Raw genomic sequence first — 14,933 nt, forward strand, 5'->3', positions numbered from 1 at the left:
CTTTTAGATCACGTTTTGAATTCATTAAAGGATGAAATTATCAGCTAGAATCATTTTTCTCATTTTTGTTCTTTATGACCCGGTTCTATGATTGTATCTTGGTCAATCCTATTTGATGATGTCACTACACTATACACTATATATCTGGAAAATAATGGGTGTTTTTATAGTTACTTAAAGGTTCAATCACAGTTGTATGCCTTAATACATGACCTATATTGATAATTTCAATTAATTTCAATGTACGTTAAATCATTATTTTAAATCCAAAGCGCGCGACGATTAGTAACACAATGAAAATACTTTTTGTTTCTATTTCTTCGCTTTTAATAACAAAAGTTTTTACATCAGTTGGTTGTTGTTATCTTTTCAGCTGCAGATGTAAGTCAAGTGCAGTTTAGCGGTATTTTATTATCCAGGACACTGAACATGAGCGAATGGAAAGTTAACGTGCTTTTGTAATGCAATATATATATATATATATATATTAAAAGTTAATTCCGTTTTACTTTTTATTTCCTTTTTAGCTCACCTGGCCAAAGGCCATTTATGCTATTGCCTTCGCTTTGAGTCCGTCGTCGTCGTCGTTAGCAATTTTTCAAAACTCTTCTACTGACACTACTTGGCCAATTGGAACTAAACATAGTATGAATGTTCTTTCGAGTATCTTGCATTGAACTGATGTGGAGGGTTTTGAAAAAACATGACCATCGTTACTAAAAACAGATCGTAGGGGTCAGACAGTAGTTTTTCGCATGTAATATCTCCAAAACCGTTAGGTTTAGCCAAAATCTTTCAATGAAATGATCCTTATTATGGTGCCTAAAAACGTCTGCACTGGATCAAAGTTGTCAGACGACTCGTTGTAAGAGTTATTGCCCTAGAAACGTGACAAAATGACTTTTTTTCTACAGTTTTCCGTCCATATCTTGAAAACTATGATAGATAGAAAATTTCAAGTGCTGAAATGATCCTTATGATAAGTCCTACCAAAGTCGTCTTGAATCAAAATTGGTTGGAGAACTCTTTGTTAAATTTGAATTTACTGCCATTGAGAGGCAAAATTTAACCAGGTGAGTGATTGTCTTGTCTTAATGGGAGAGAGTAATCAAGGGAACCAAGGTTATAGCGGTAATCAAAAGAATGTAATCCAGGGACAAGACCAGACATGGAAAACAGACATACACAACAAAGAACATAAAGTAACTAAAATCATACATACAAAGTAACAAAAGCAAATGAGCAACTCGAACTCCACTAAAAACTGGGAACATTGACCAGGTGCACCGGTTGGGTAAGCGTCCTCTGCTTTCTAGAAACACACGCCGAGTTGCTCATAAAAAGTCAAGTCCGGCGTAGACAAACGAGGAAAGGAAAACTATGACCCGTTGAACCAATCAGCCCCCACGCTGCAGACGGACACACCACAACGATCCACGAACTCATAATGACGACCATAAAACTGTAGTGATGACTTCAATCTTGTAGCAACATAACCCTGCTCCAGAAGCCTATTTGTTAGAGTTCTAGTGCGATACAAAAAGTATGCGCAGTTTCAGAAGCTCTGGTATAATGTATGAGCCGTGACATGAACACTCCATACGCAGGTGCTGAAGGGATGTTGCCACAGATGAAAGGAAAGTTGACAATTTTGAATGAAAAGTCATCACGTTTGTCGTAAAGTTTGGTCAATAGTTTTCCCTTACCATCGATTTCTAATTGTAGGTCAAGATATGAGGCTGACTTCACAGTGTCTGTAGTATTCTTTATCTCAAGTTCTTTTGGGTAGATGCGATGTATCAAATCCCCGAAATTAGGATTGTTTAAAGATAATACGTCATCTATATAGCGAAACTGAGATTGAAGGATCTAGACAAACGATAATCTTTCTTGCTTTTATAGTCATGGTATGTTCCTTTTCTCCTGTTATAATTTTTGTACCGGGTAAGGCCAGAAAGTTTTATTTTAGTAAGAGTTCCATTTTTGTCACTTGAAGTTGCTTCCCTGATTGTATCTCAAGGGCAATGATGGCAACTTCCCAATGAAAGTACTTCTGTTCTGATGCCATGGCCTGCCACTGCTTTGGTGGCCATTTTATAGTTGTGGGAGTGGTGATTAATGTGATTACCTCATCTTCCTTCCAACTCCTTCGCCCTGCAGGAAACAGTGGCATACATCCAATCTTCAGTAGTTCAATGGCCCTCTGTTTGTTGGTGGGTGTCAAGCTGATTTTTCCTTCCTGAAGTTTCGTGATCCTTTTTTCATGGTCTTGTTCATTTCTGCTTTCCCCCTTCCAGTTGTTTACATTGTTGTCTTTCTTTTTCTTTCCTCTTAACCTCCTCCAGCGTTTTTTCTCTCCACTCTATCTCCTCCAGTTCCTTCTTTCTCTGTTCCCTTCTCTTCCTCTCAGCTTTCTCCAGTTCCTTACTCCTTCGTTCTTTTTCTTTCCTCTTAGCCTCCTCCAGGTCTTTCCTTCTTTGCTCTCTTTCCTTCTCCTGTTGAACCGCTTGTTCCTTTTTCCTTCTCTTAGCCTCCTCCTGCTCTTTTTGTACTATGTTCTCCTTCTCTTTCCTCTCAGCATTTCTTTTTTCTTATTTCCGATCTTCTTGTTCCTTCCTTTTCTCTTCTACTTTGTCCTTCTTTCCGGTGTTCTTTGCTTTAGACACATTCTGCGTTTCTCTAAGTGGTGCTTTAGCCTAACTTTCTATTTCATCTTCCCTGGGAAGTTCATCTCCTTCTTCCAATGCTATATACTATATCGGATATCGATGGAGTCTTGAGGGGAGAGATAGTGACACCACTTTGACTTTGGTCGCTACCTGTTGATTTTCAATTGTGATTGGAAATGATTGATTAATGGGGTAGTGCTTGGTAAGGATAGATGTCATTCTCCTTACCAAGTTATCCAAGGTTCTTTCATCCTGGACTGCTTCATCCTTTATTACTACTTGATAGTCCCTGACTGTGAGATCAAGATCAAGTCTGAAGATGGCTGATGAATTGCCAACACCTACTACAAGCTGCATCAGCTCCATATCTTCAAATATGATTGATCTTTAAGCATTTCAATTCTGGCTTTTATGGCTTCTATCGAATTTTCATCCGATGGTGTTACCACCTTGGCATAACAATCAGGGAAATGTGACATTCAGAAACCATTGTTTTCTGTTAAGAAATTTGATGGCATTAGTTCTATTTTTGACCCATGTTTTCCAAAAATGTGCTCTTTTAAGTCCACCATTCTCCTAAAGCTACTCTCAACATCGCATCACACACACACACCAAACTCAGCTTCCTGTGTGGAAGGGCGGCAAGATGGTTTTTCAACAGTCTTTTGTTTCTGAAGGTCTGGTAACATATTCAACACTTAAGAGTAACCTCCGAAGCAGGTCTCATTCTGAAAAACAGAGTTACCAAATCTCAAAACAAAACTTAATAGCCGAGCTGGTTTCACAAAAGCTACTAAATGTGTGTGCGTGTGTGATGTGAATGGATGCAAGCGTAATTCAAGGACTGACACGATTATACCGCATTAATTACTCTTTACTACGAGGTTTATCATAGGTTAGAGCATTTCTCCCGATGTCGATCAATTTGATTGTCCGTCCAATTTCAATCAATTCCCTTGTTTGTTATGATCAGTTGGTCTAGTGTGTACATCTCCTTTTATTATCCTTCTCCTAATCTCAGGTATCAGAAGTGATTCATTTTATCCCATCCAAACCTTACAAAAAATTATCTAGGAATATTCTTGAATCGAGTATGCCGATTAATTTCCAATCAGCTTCCTCCGAGCAATATATCAATATATTGCCTCCGAGCAGTACACCCTTGTACTGCCTCCTTATGTACTAGAAGACATTGGCCAGATATTTCTATACATAAATTATGTGGATGCGCATCCATATTTAAATTTCTACAGCCTCTTTTAGCAAGTTGCTGTATAATCTCCCTTCCGATAATAAAAAATGATTTTGCTAAACATATTTGTACACATAAATTAGAAAATTACAGTTACTTCTTAACTGCACCATGCTGGCTTGTTCCTTCCAACATACAGCAACAACCTGTCTACGTGATATGCCTTGGCAAGTGCCGTCTTTGATCTCTTAACAAGGTAAGTAATATCATCTTTTTTCTTTGTTATAACAAAAGGTCCCTTCCATTTTGAGGTCAGTTTGTGACAAACTCCAACTTTCTTGCTGACATTATAAATCCATACTGCTTGTCCTACTTTGAATTGACGTTTAGTTGCCTTGAGATCGTAATGCCTTTTCTTATAATTTGAGTTTCTCTTAAGATTCTCCCTAGCAATTTTGTGAGCCTTCTCTATTTTCTCTTGTAAATCATCAATGTATTGATCTATTTCAGGAGTGTTTTTGTCCTCCAATTCTGGTCGAGGTGGTCGGGGAATGACAGCCTCCATTGGAAGTGTAATGTTTCTTCCTAGCATCATCATGTTTGGAGTTTGACCAATAGATGAGTGGATCGAAGAGCGATATGCCATGAGGAGTGATGGCAAGAATTCATCCCAATACTTCTGGTTGTTTTCACAGTAGAATGTTAACATGCATGTTAATATCCTATTTAATCTTTCCACATTTCCCTTGGCTTGTGGGTGTTGAGTTGTGGTTCTAGTCTTGTCTCTATGTAAGAGGTCACAGAGATCATGGAACAACTTTGATTCAAACATCCGACCTTGATCTGAGTGTAACTGCAGTGGTGTTCCAAATCTTGATATAAATTCGTTTACTAGTACTCTAGATATGGTGGGTGACCTTAAGTTTATATGTTCCTAGCTCCTGAAGCCATCTTGCTGTCTGCCCAGTAGGCTTCCTTAAGTTCTTCATCCAAGATACAGCAGCATTATCAGTTCTAAGTATTACCTCTTGTCCATATAAATATGCATGGAATGTTTTTAAAGCTGTTACAACTGCCAAATGTTCCTTCCTTGTTATACAATATATCTGTTCATGTACATTCATTGCCTTGCTCATATAAGCAATTACCCGGTCCTTGTCATCCTGTTTCTGTGAAAAAACAGCTCCAATTGCCTTATCACTGGCATCAGTATCCAAAATAAAAGCATTTCCAGGTTCAGGATATGCTAATACTGGTGGTGTAGTAAGAGCTTTCTTCAAGTGCAAAAAAAATTTGATTGCTTCTCTCATTCCAACTGAACTTTGAATTGTTCTCACAAATTTTGTGGAGAGGCCTGGCGATGTCCGCAAATCCTTTAACAAATCACCGGTAATATGAACAAAGTCCAAGGAAACTTCTTACTTGCTTTGCTGACTTTGGTACTGGCCATTCTTTTACTGCATTTATTTTTCCAGGATCTGTAGATATTCCACTCTCTGAAACTATGTGTCCCAAACATCCACTCTCCTTTTGGAAGAAGATACACCTGATTGGTTTTAACTTCAGCTTAGCATGTCGCAGGCGCTGAAAGATCCTTTCGATGCGGTGGATTCCTTCATCAAATGTATTGCTTATGGATATGATGTCATCCATATATAGCAAAGTTATTTCCATTGCAGTCCTCTGAGTACATTTTCCATTAGCCTTTCAAATGTTGAGGGAGAATTAATCAGTCCAAAAGGCATGACTGTGAATTGGTATAGACCTAAACTTGTTAGAAAACTGGTTTTGTGTTTGTCCTCTGGAGCCATACTGATTTGGCAAAATCCTGAATTTATATTCATAGAAGAGAACCATTTTGAGCCAGCCAGTGCATCAAGGCAGTCATCAATTCTTGGTATTGGATAGGAGTCCTTAGCAGTTATGTCATTAAGCATTCTATAATCCACACAAAATCTTGTTTTTCAATTCTTCTTTTGTACTAAGACAATGTTTGAGGCCCATGGGCTGTTTGACGGTTCAATGATTCCTTGGTGTACCATTCTTTCTACTTCCTTCTTCTCTATTTCTCTTTTTCCGATTGGCATTCGTCTTGGTCTCTGTCTAATGGGTACTGCATTTCCAGTGTTTATCCTGTGAGTCACTAGATCGGTGCGTCCTATATCCTCTGATGTTTTAGAGAAGACATCTTGATATTTTGTAAGTAGAATGGCTAAGGTTGTACTTTGATCCTTTTCTAAATGTGTTGAGCTTCTGGTCCATAGTTCAATCAAATGGTCCGATAGGTTTCCTTGTTTCCATTTCTATCCGTTTGTTGATAGACTTTGCGAGTCTAACCATGTCCTTGTGGTCCCATTTTTCTATGTATGATTCACATGTTCCGATTGATTGATTCTTGTAAAGTGTTACTTCATCATCAATATAGTTCATAACATTCACCATTATTTCTTTTTCTGTAGTGCTAACAATGCCTGGTATAGTCCGTCTGAGTGTCCCTCCACCAATCCTAATTCTGTGAGATAACCAGCTCCTGGTATTTGTACAGGTACCATAGCGCTTGTCATAGAAGTTAGTGTAATTGTCTCATTTACTTCCACCCTACAAACAGCATTCGCTAACCGTCCTATCCAACATTGTATATCCTGACAACTCCTTGTATGTAAAACCATACTTTTGTAATTTATTTTGTTGACTTTTGTAAGCAGAAAGTCTTGTCCTAATATTCCGTTCTGTTGGATGTCACAGATTAAAAATTTCTGTTTTATACTCCCATGTCCTATTTTTGTGTTCAGAACGATTGATCCAACTGAGTAAATTTTAGTCCCGTTAACGTCATTCATTTCTGCCTCATTAGGTTGTAGTGACGTCCAAACATTAGAGGGCAACGTGTCGAAAATATCCAGAGACAGTATTGATGCGGTCGATCCACTGCCTATCAAAAATGTGACTTTTATATCAGAAATAAAACCATATGCGTAAAATCCATTATCCCATGTTTTATCCGTTTCTTCAGTATGTCCCGTCCGTATTTTCATTTTTCCTGTTTTCCTAGGCCTTACATTTCCTGCTAACTCTCGGCCTATCGAGTCAGCATTCTGGCGTTTCCCTGGTTGTTGTGAAAATTAGTGTTTCCTGAAAATCCATGTTCTCTGTTACGTCCTTGGTCCGTCTATTTCTTGGGCAATCCTTTATAAGGCTCTGGTTTGAATGCCATGTTCATAGGATTAGTGATTGATATGTGATAGTCACGGTGATCGCCATTATTCCTGTTTTGTCGTAGACCTTGCATTCTTCTCTGGACTCCTTGATTTTCGTTCCTATCCCGCTCATCGTCTTCCGTATCTCCTTCGTATTCCTGACAGTCTCAAAATTGGTTCTGTTCAATAGCTGCGGGTCGACCGCCTCTGTCCATGTGAAAATTATATTTCTGAGTCTGGGAAGGATGCTCTACCTTCGGCCATGACTCGTTCTACCTTTTGTTATTCTGATAAAAAATTCCGAATTTTTTATTTATTTATTTGTTTATTCATGAAAGCACAGTATCCACCATGTCGGGCCTTTTTCCATCCCGGTTGTTAGTTATATGTACGGACAGCTTTAACTTTCTTACTTCGGATCCTGGATACTAATTAGAATTTTAGTATCCCACTTCTGACACCAAATTGTAAGCCACTCGCCGGTATCCTGTCCGAAATACCTGCCGATGGTTACCGTAATGTACATGAAGAACATGTAGCGCCATATTCATATAACAGTTCGATTTTAATAGTTGTATTTGTAGTTTCCGTAATCCGGATACTGCCCAATAAGTTATGATATTTGATGTTAACTTCAAAACGTTTATTATAATAATAATAATGTTTATATATTACGACTATATCAACTGTACGAGTGGTGTCCGACGTTGTGGGAGATAGCACTGTGCTTTCATGAAAACGGTTTTATTATTTCGTTAAACTTCCCGCATAAATAGAGTAATACTAGCGGCGGACACACGGAATCATTATCTTCCTTAAGTTAAGTAAAATCTATATTTGGTATTTAGTCCTCACCTAAAGTCTGGAAAGATTTCTAGCAAAAATTCTGGATTTGTAAATTGCCGCCGAAGATACTTTCAGCTATCTGCCATATTGAAATAATTTCGCGTTTATATATGTTGGGAATTTGTACCAGGTGACCTAAAGCGACCAATGGCAGATTGTCCTTTTTTGTAAGGGGCAGGGTGTATAGACAATGGGAAATGCTTAAAAAAGCAAAAATAAGTTATGTCAACTTGTCCGCTAACTGTCCTTAGTAATATATTAATGAAACAATTCGAATGAAAGTAAATGGACAAGTTGTCATAAAATAAACGATCGGACACCACTTTCATAAATGCGCATCAACATAGCTGACGAAACAACAATGCGTAAGTTTCCTTTGACAAAATAGTACCCACTATTATTCTTTATAACAAAATGCATGTTCAAGTGTGGCAAGGTGCACCTTACATAAAAATGAAAACTGGGACCTTTACAATGAACCTAATGCAATAAAATTATTTTACATGATGAAATAAGAGATTCTTTACTGTTTCACTCCTATCCCCGAAAATGGCGACTTGTTGACGTTGAACAAAACAAAGTACAAAAAAATGTTGAATAACCGCCGTGAATCATAACAAGAAGTGATATAACATGAATGACTACTCCAAAAATTTTGTGCAGCTACATGTTATTCCTTATAAAGAGTGACATAAGCCTATAAAATGATAAAAATCAATGGAAGTGGGTAAGTGCAACCTTGCCATAGTAAACACTGACAGGTATACAAACATTGAAATTACTATGAAATAGCATGTGTAGTGACATGTCAAATACTGCTTGCCTTGTGCCACAAGCATATCAAATATAATGAATTCCTACCCCCATCCCTCCATTAAAAAAAATATTAATTTCCCAAGAAAAAAAGGTTTCCTACGGTTTCTTACAGTATTTAATAAGAAACGTGTATTGAGATTCTACGGGGAATTGGGATTTGAACACGGGAAATGGGGAATTTTCAATGGGGATTGTGGATAGGGACATGGGGAACAAGGGGATGTTATTTAGCGTATGTGGAAAGTTTATACCATTCAGGTGTTGTATTAGTTTTATTACGTGAAGTAAACCCAGTAATTTCTAACCTTTTCGGAGTGCAAATTTAATATATTAAATCCATTATACAATTAAATGCATTAATATGATATAAACAATAAGTGTAGAAATAGTCTCTATAGAAATATCTAGAACTGGACACTCTAGTGGGTGACTTTATCATCAAATTCATTCATTGATACAACGACAACATCTCATATCAATGAAGTACATACATCCTTGTAAGAGTAATCAAAGGTACCAAGATCATAGAGGAAATCAAGATAATGTTGCCCAGGGAAAAAGACTAGACATGGAAAGCATCACTTAAAATAACTATAATAAAACATACAAAGTAACAAAAAGAAATGAGCAACTCGGATTCCACTAAAAACTGGAGCATGGACCAGGTGTACCGGTAGGGTAAGCGTAAACCCGAGTAACTAGCACCGGAAAAAAACAAACCAGAGGTACACAACATGATGTTAATTACTTCTTACATGAGGTAAAATCTAAAACAGAAAGCTTAATTGTCAGCAGTACACCTATTCTGTATAAATTTTATAGGCACTTTTAAAAAGTTTAAAACCAGTCATATTCGATTAATAACACCTTACCAAGCAAGTTTTTATCATTATCAGATAGGTTTCATAACTGAGTAAATACTGAATGATTAATTCCTTCCAACATTGGTAAACATTGACGTTCAAACAATTAAATATCATCAATATATTTAATTATATAAGTGCGATCGTATGATAGTGTCAATTTCTTTTATTGAACAAGTTTGACTCAACTAGAAAATACAGAAAAGGCCGTAATTGTGTGTTTTATAATCATGAGAATAGACTAAGTAACCAACAAATAGACTATTGTTGGTTTGTTAGTCTGGCGCTAAAATTAATGGAACAAATATACTGGATGAATGGATCTCTTAAAGTGACATATTTTTCCAGTCATTTTGGATCTTAATCTGCGCCATTGCATATTGTAGTGAGAACGGTACCATTAAAAATATATACGAACTAATTTGCCCTCTTATAAACCCAGAATCCCGTGCAGGTCCGGGTGTCAAAAGAATAGGCCTGCAGCAGCGCTAAGCTTGTCGTAAAAGGCGACTAAATAGTGCTCAGAAACCTAGCCGGGGGCTAGGCGCTCTGCCCACAGAGCAACTGGGATGTATGCTCCAGGTGGTGGAATGGGGTACCCCTGGCATGTTACATGCTGGGGTTGTCAGGCTATAATATGGAAACCCTGACCGCAGACCATAGTGGTGCACCGTGTTGGGAAAGATGCCACGTTCCTCGCACGTTAAAGAACCCTGCTGTAGTATTCGATAAGAGTAGGAACCTTTGCGCTCCGCCACAGGAGGCTAAATTGCCCGACCTTACCCATCCCCACTTTTTCTAGTGGCAATCAAAATTTGTCGACCCTATTATCCTTGTGACCCATCCTTTTTTTATCATTTCATGTTCATTTTATCATCCATTTCATGTTCATTGTCTGAATATAGCTGAAATATTGCTGCTCGAACGTTAAACCCCAACAAACAAACAAACAAACAATATAAACCCAGAAGCGATGTGTAAATTGTATATTGCCATTCACATAATATGTTCAAACATTAGACAAAATTTTAATGGCTTCGGATTCAAATTAAGATTCATTCTTCATCAAAACGTTGTTAAGTTTTATAGATTATTTTAATCGAACAGTTCAGATTAGTCAATTACATTAAGTTATTATTAATTAGCATTTGTTGTCCACAGAGAACTAACCTGACGACAAAGTTTTCAAAATACCAAGTGATACTCATAATTGTCAGATAATAAACAAAATTCGGTAAAGCACTTTATTAAAATAAATATATACACAAAACAGAAGAAAATCGAAAAATAAAAAGAACAACAAAATATTTAATCTAATATATGAAGAAAACAGTTTCCCCCTACCCGAAATAAAAGTAAGAAATGAAAATAAATGAATGATGGTTGTATTTTACTTTATTTTTTCAAAGATTCAGAACGTCGACGTGTGTAACATTTTACAATGTTGATAGTAAAGACTTTATACTGATATTTTTTTAATTCCTTCTAAAAAGGACAATCGTGGGTGAATTCGTACAACATAAATTTGATGAAGTGCAACTCTTTCTTAAGTAGAAGCAAAAGCTTTTGATCAGTGATTTTTGCATTTTTAAATCGCAAAATATTTTTATATTGGAAACCCTTTAGTAGGTGTCATAGAAAATGTATTCCAAAATAAAAGTGCAAATAAAGTTGTGTTACATTTTACATCAAAAATGTACGGGCAAATTAACACCAGAATTTTTACACTATTACCAGTCAAAATATATTTCATGATACATGGCAGATCCAAAAAAATATACATAAGAAGAGTTTTTTACGTTACAAATGTATTTGAGTAGTTTCATTGCCTATCTTGATGAATTACCACTTGCCTGGTTTTAGACAGAACCATTCTTTACATATGTCTAGTCAACTGAAAAATGGTATTTGAATAAGAAAAAAAAACAAATGGATTATAGTGATTTAGTTTCTTAAGATATGCCAGAGCTAGAAAGAGTAATCAAGGGAACCAAGGTTATAGCGGTAATCAAAAGAATATAATCCAGGGACAAAGACCAGACATGGAAAACAGACACATACAACAAAGAACATAAACTAAAATCATACATACAAAGTAACAAAAGTAAATGAGCAACTCGGACTCCACTAAAAACTGGGAGCATGGACCAGGTGCACCGGTACGGTAAGCGTCCTCTGCTTTTTTAGAAACACCCGCCGAGTTGCTCATAAAAGGTCAAGCCCGGGGTAGACAAACGAGGAAAGGAAAACTATAACCCGTTGAATACATCAGTTTTCATGGTGCTGATGGATACATCATAACGATCCACGAGTTCATGATGACGACCATAAAACTTCTGTAGTGATGACTTCAATCTTGTAGCAACATAATCCTGTTCCAGAAGCCTATTTGTTAGAGTTCTAGTGCGATACCAAAAGTCTGCGTAGTTTCGGCAAGCTCTGGCATAACGTATGAGTTGTGATATGAACACTCCATACGCAGGAGCCGAAGGGATGTTGCCACAGATGAAAGAAAAGTTAACAATTCTGAATGAAAAGTCTTCACGTTTGTCGTAAAGTTTGGTCAGTAGTTTTCCTTTACCATCGATTTCTAAGTGTAGGTCAAGATATGAGGCTGACTTCACAGTGTCTGTAGTATCCTTTATCTCAAGTTCTTTTGGGTAGATGCGATGTATCAAATCCCCAAAATTAGGATTGTTTAAAGATAAGAAGTCATCTATATAGCGGAAACTGAGATTGAAGGATCTAGCTAAACGATATTCTTTCTTTCTGATCAGATCAGCTATAAAGTCAGCCTCATAAGAGTGAAGGAATAGGTCAGCAAGTAAAGGAGCACAATTTGTTCCCATTGGAATGCCGACCGTTTGTTGAAAAACATGTCTACCACACTGGACAAATATGTTGTCGATTAAAAATTCCAGCATTTTGTAAACATCTTCCTCTGTATATTTGGAAGATGATTTGGAATTATTTCTTACAAAGTATGAGGAATCTCTACCAAGAACTATATATTTGTATCTAGGTGTGACATCTTTTTTGGAAAAACAACGATGTATAATGTTAGCCCCATTTTGAGTTGGCTTTTGGTCTAAAGTTATTAAATATATTGCATGTGCTGTCTGAAACATGCTCATTTCCAATATTCAGATTTTAAAGAGAAAGGCTGTCGTGCGCACAGTATACAATATTGAAAATGCGCATAAATTATGCGTATAAAGTAATAAATCATGCGAACAAAATATTAATGCGCATGCGACTTAAAGTCGAATGACAGTTTACACGAATGAGTTCAAGTGTTCTTAGTATTGTGTGTGCCCAAGTTATTATTTCGTGCGCACGACTTAGTTATTATTATTTTTTCATTTTTTTGTTTTGGCATGACATGAAATATTAAGTGGTGCTTATGAAATATTAAATTGTGCTTACGCAATAATAAATTGTGCGCACAAGTCATGCACGCGAAATACTAAATCATATGCACAAAATACAGCGTACGCACATTATACCGAATTTAAAATGTTATGGCGCACGAGATTCTAAATCTTTTATTTATTATGATTTCTTTGTTTTTTTTTCGCTATACCTATTAAGTGTAGAGACAAAATTTGTCCAAAGAAATTGGTATTTGAAAAAAAAAACAGCGCTTTGCGTATGGAGTGTTCATATCACAACTCATGCGTTATACCAGAGCTTGCCGAAACTACGCAGACTTTTTTGTATCGCGCTAGAACTTTAACAAATATGCTTCTTGAACAGGGTTATGTTGCTACAAGATTGAAGTCATCACTACAGAAGTTTTATGGTCGTCATCATGAACTCGTGGATCGTTATGGTGTATCCATCAACACCATGAAAACTGATTTATTCAACGGGTCATAGTTTTCCTTTCCTCGTTCCCTTGATTTCTCTTTGACCATTTTGACAATTGCATGTTTATTTCACGCTCATGTGCTAAAATTAAAAGAATCAAGAACACAATTTGATACCTATTTTATTGGCTTGACATCAATATTATGTTGTTTTGCTATACTCAAACGGGAACCACTGTTAGAAACAATGACTTTTCTTCGAGTCAAACGAATAAATATGAATGACCCAACAAATAAAATGAATTCACCAAGTTCTATCACGGTAAGGATACTAGCACCAAGAAATAGTCCCATTTGTCCACCGACATTGGCTACAAAAAGAAGAAATGACAATCAGATGTTTAGGTGAAATAAAATACACAAATTATATTTCCAAGTATTTTCTTAATTCATGCTTCTAATTATGTATATGATGTGTTTTGTATGTTGTAATACTTCTCTATAAATGTGACAAAGATACAGTCTTTATTACCATATGTGTAATCTATGCTCATGTGTCTTTAATTATTCATTGTTGACGCCTTCTTTTTCTTCATGACTTTTATATTACTTCCTTTTTCTTGACCAACTTATAAATTAACCTTTTAACAAACAGGTGATAGTTGAATCTTCCCACTGATATCTCCAGAACAAGATTGACAGGAACCTTCCCACTGATATCCCCAGAACAAGATTGACAGAAATAGAAAAGAATGAATAGCGCAAAAATCGGATGTCCGAAATAGCATTAAAATAGATCAAATTCAATATGTGTATAAATATTTTTTTTCTTTAAACTTGGATTACACAGGCTTTATCAATTAACTTTGAATTAATTGACACTTTTTTAAAGAGAATGTTGTATTTTCTTCAACAAATTCATTTACATAGTATCTTTGGATGGTGTTAAATATATGTCTCTCAAAGTTATATATTACATGATATCACCAACATGATTACTGTAGACAAAAATTGAAGAACTTAAAGTTAAGTAGCAGTCTCTATAAAAATCAGGCAGGAGATGATTCACTTTCATTTTTTATTCAAAAACAGTTACAGACAACATAACCGGTCTAATTTTGTCAATCGGTCGTTCCACTTTTGAAATAAAAATTTGTATAGATTTTGCATGAAATTTGCTCTTTGCAAGAGTTATCGTTCTTGATTTGGTTTGGTTTGGTTGATTTTGATGAGAGATGAAAATATGAATTTTCAAAAGTACATATAAGAATAAGCATATATAGATCGATAAAGCAGGTTATGAAGGTGGGCTTTTATACACCATGAATCACCTCAACCATAGACAGTGTCTCAAATTTATATACTACTAACTTAAGAAAATATTAGGTTGTTCATGTACTTACAAAATACATCCCCATAAGTTGCATACTTTGGTGTCTGTTCTGTTATTACCGTCTCTAACTTTCTATAGAAAATCTTTATGTTGACGTAATTCTTCCTGAAATTAATTTAGTATAAAGTATATGAAAAAAAATCTTTTC

At 36.2% G+C, this 14,933-nt stretch overlaps 1 protein-coding gene and 1 pseudogene across 1 annotated transcript in view; both read right to left on the reverse strand.

Annotated features, from left to right (window-relative positions):
* LOC148624628 (bile acid-sensitive ion channel-like) overlaps window positions 1–13,701 on the reverse strand; it is a 29,972-nt gene extending 16,271 nt beyond the window's left edge. The window contains exon 1 of the mRNA XM_088567387.1: window positions 13,570–13,701. The gene's annotated coding sequence lies outside the window, so the exon portion shown is untranslated. The remainder of the gene's footprint in view (window positions 1–13,569) is intronic.
* Window positions 1,838–4,693, reverse strand: LOC148624629 (uncharacterized; annotated as a pseudogene).
* Window positions 13,702–14,933: the final 1,232 nt, after the last annotated feature.

This window comes from Perna viridis, chromosome 2 (genome assembly GCF_037379345.1).
Source record: "Perna viridis isolate PV_CMFRI_1.1 ecotype Kerala chromosome 2, ASM3737934v1, whole genome shotgun sequence".
NCBI classification, from domain to species: Eukaryota; Metazoa; Mollusca; class Bivalvia; order Mytilida; family Mytilidae; genus Perna; species Perna viridis.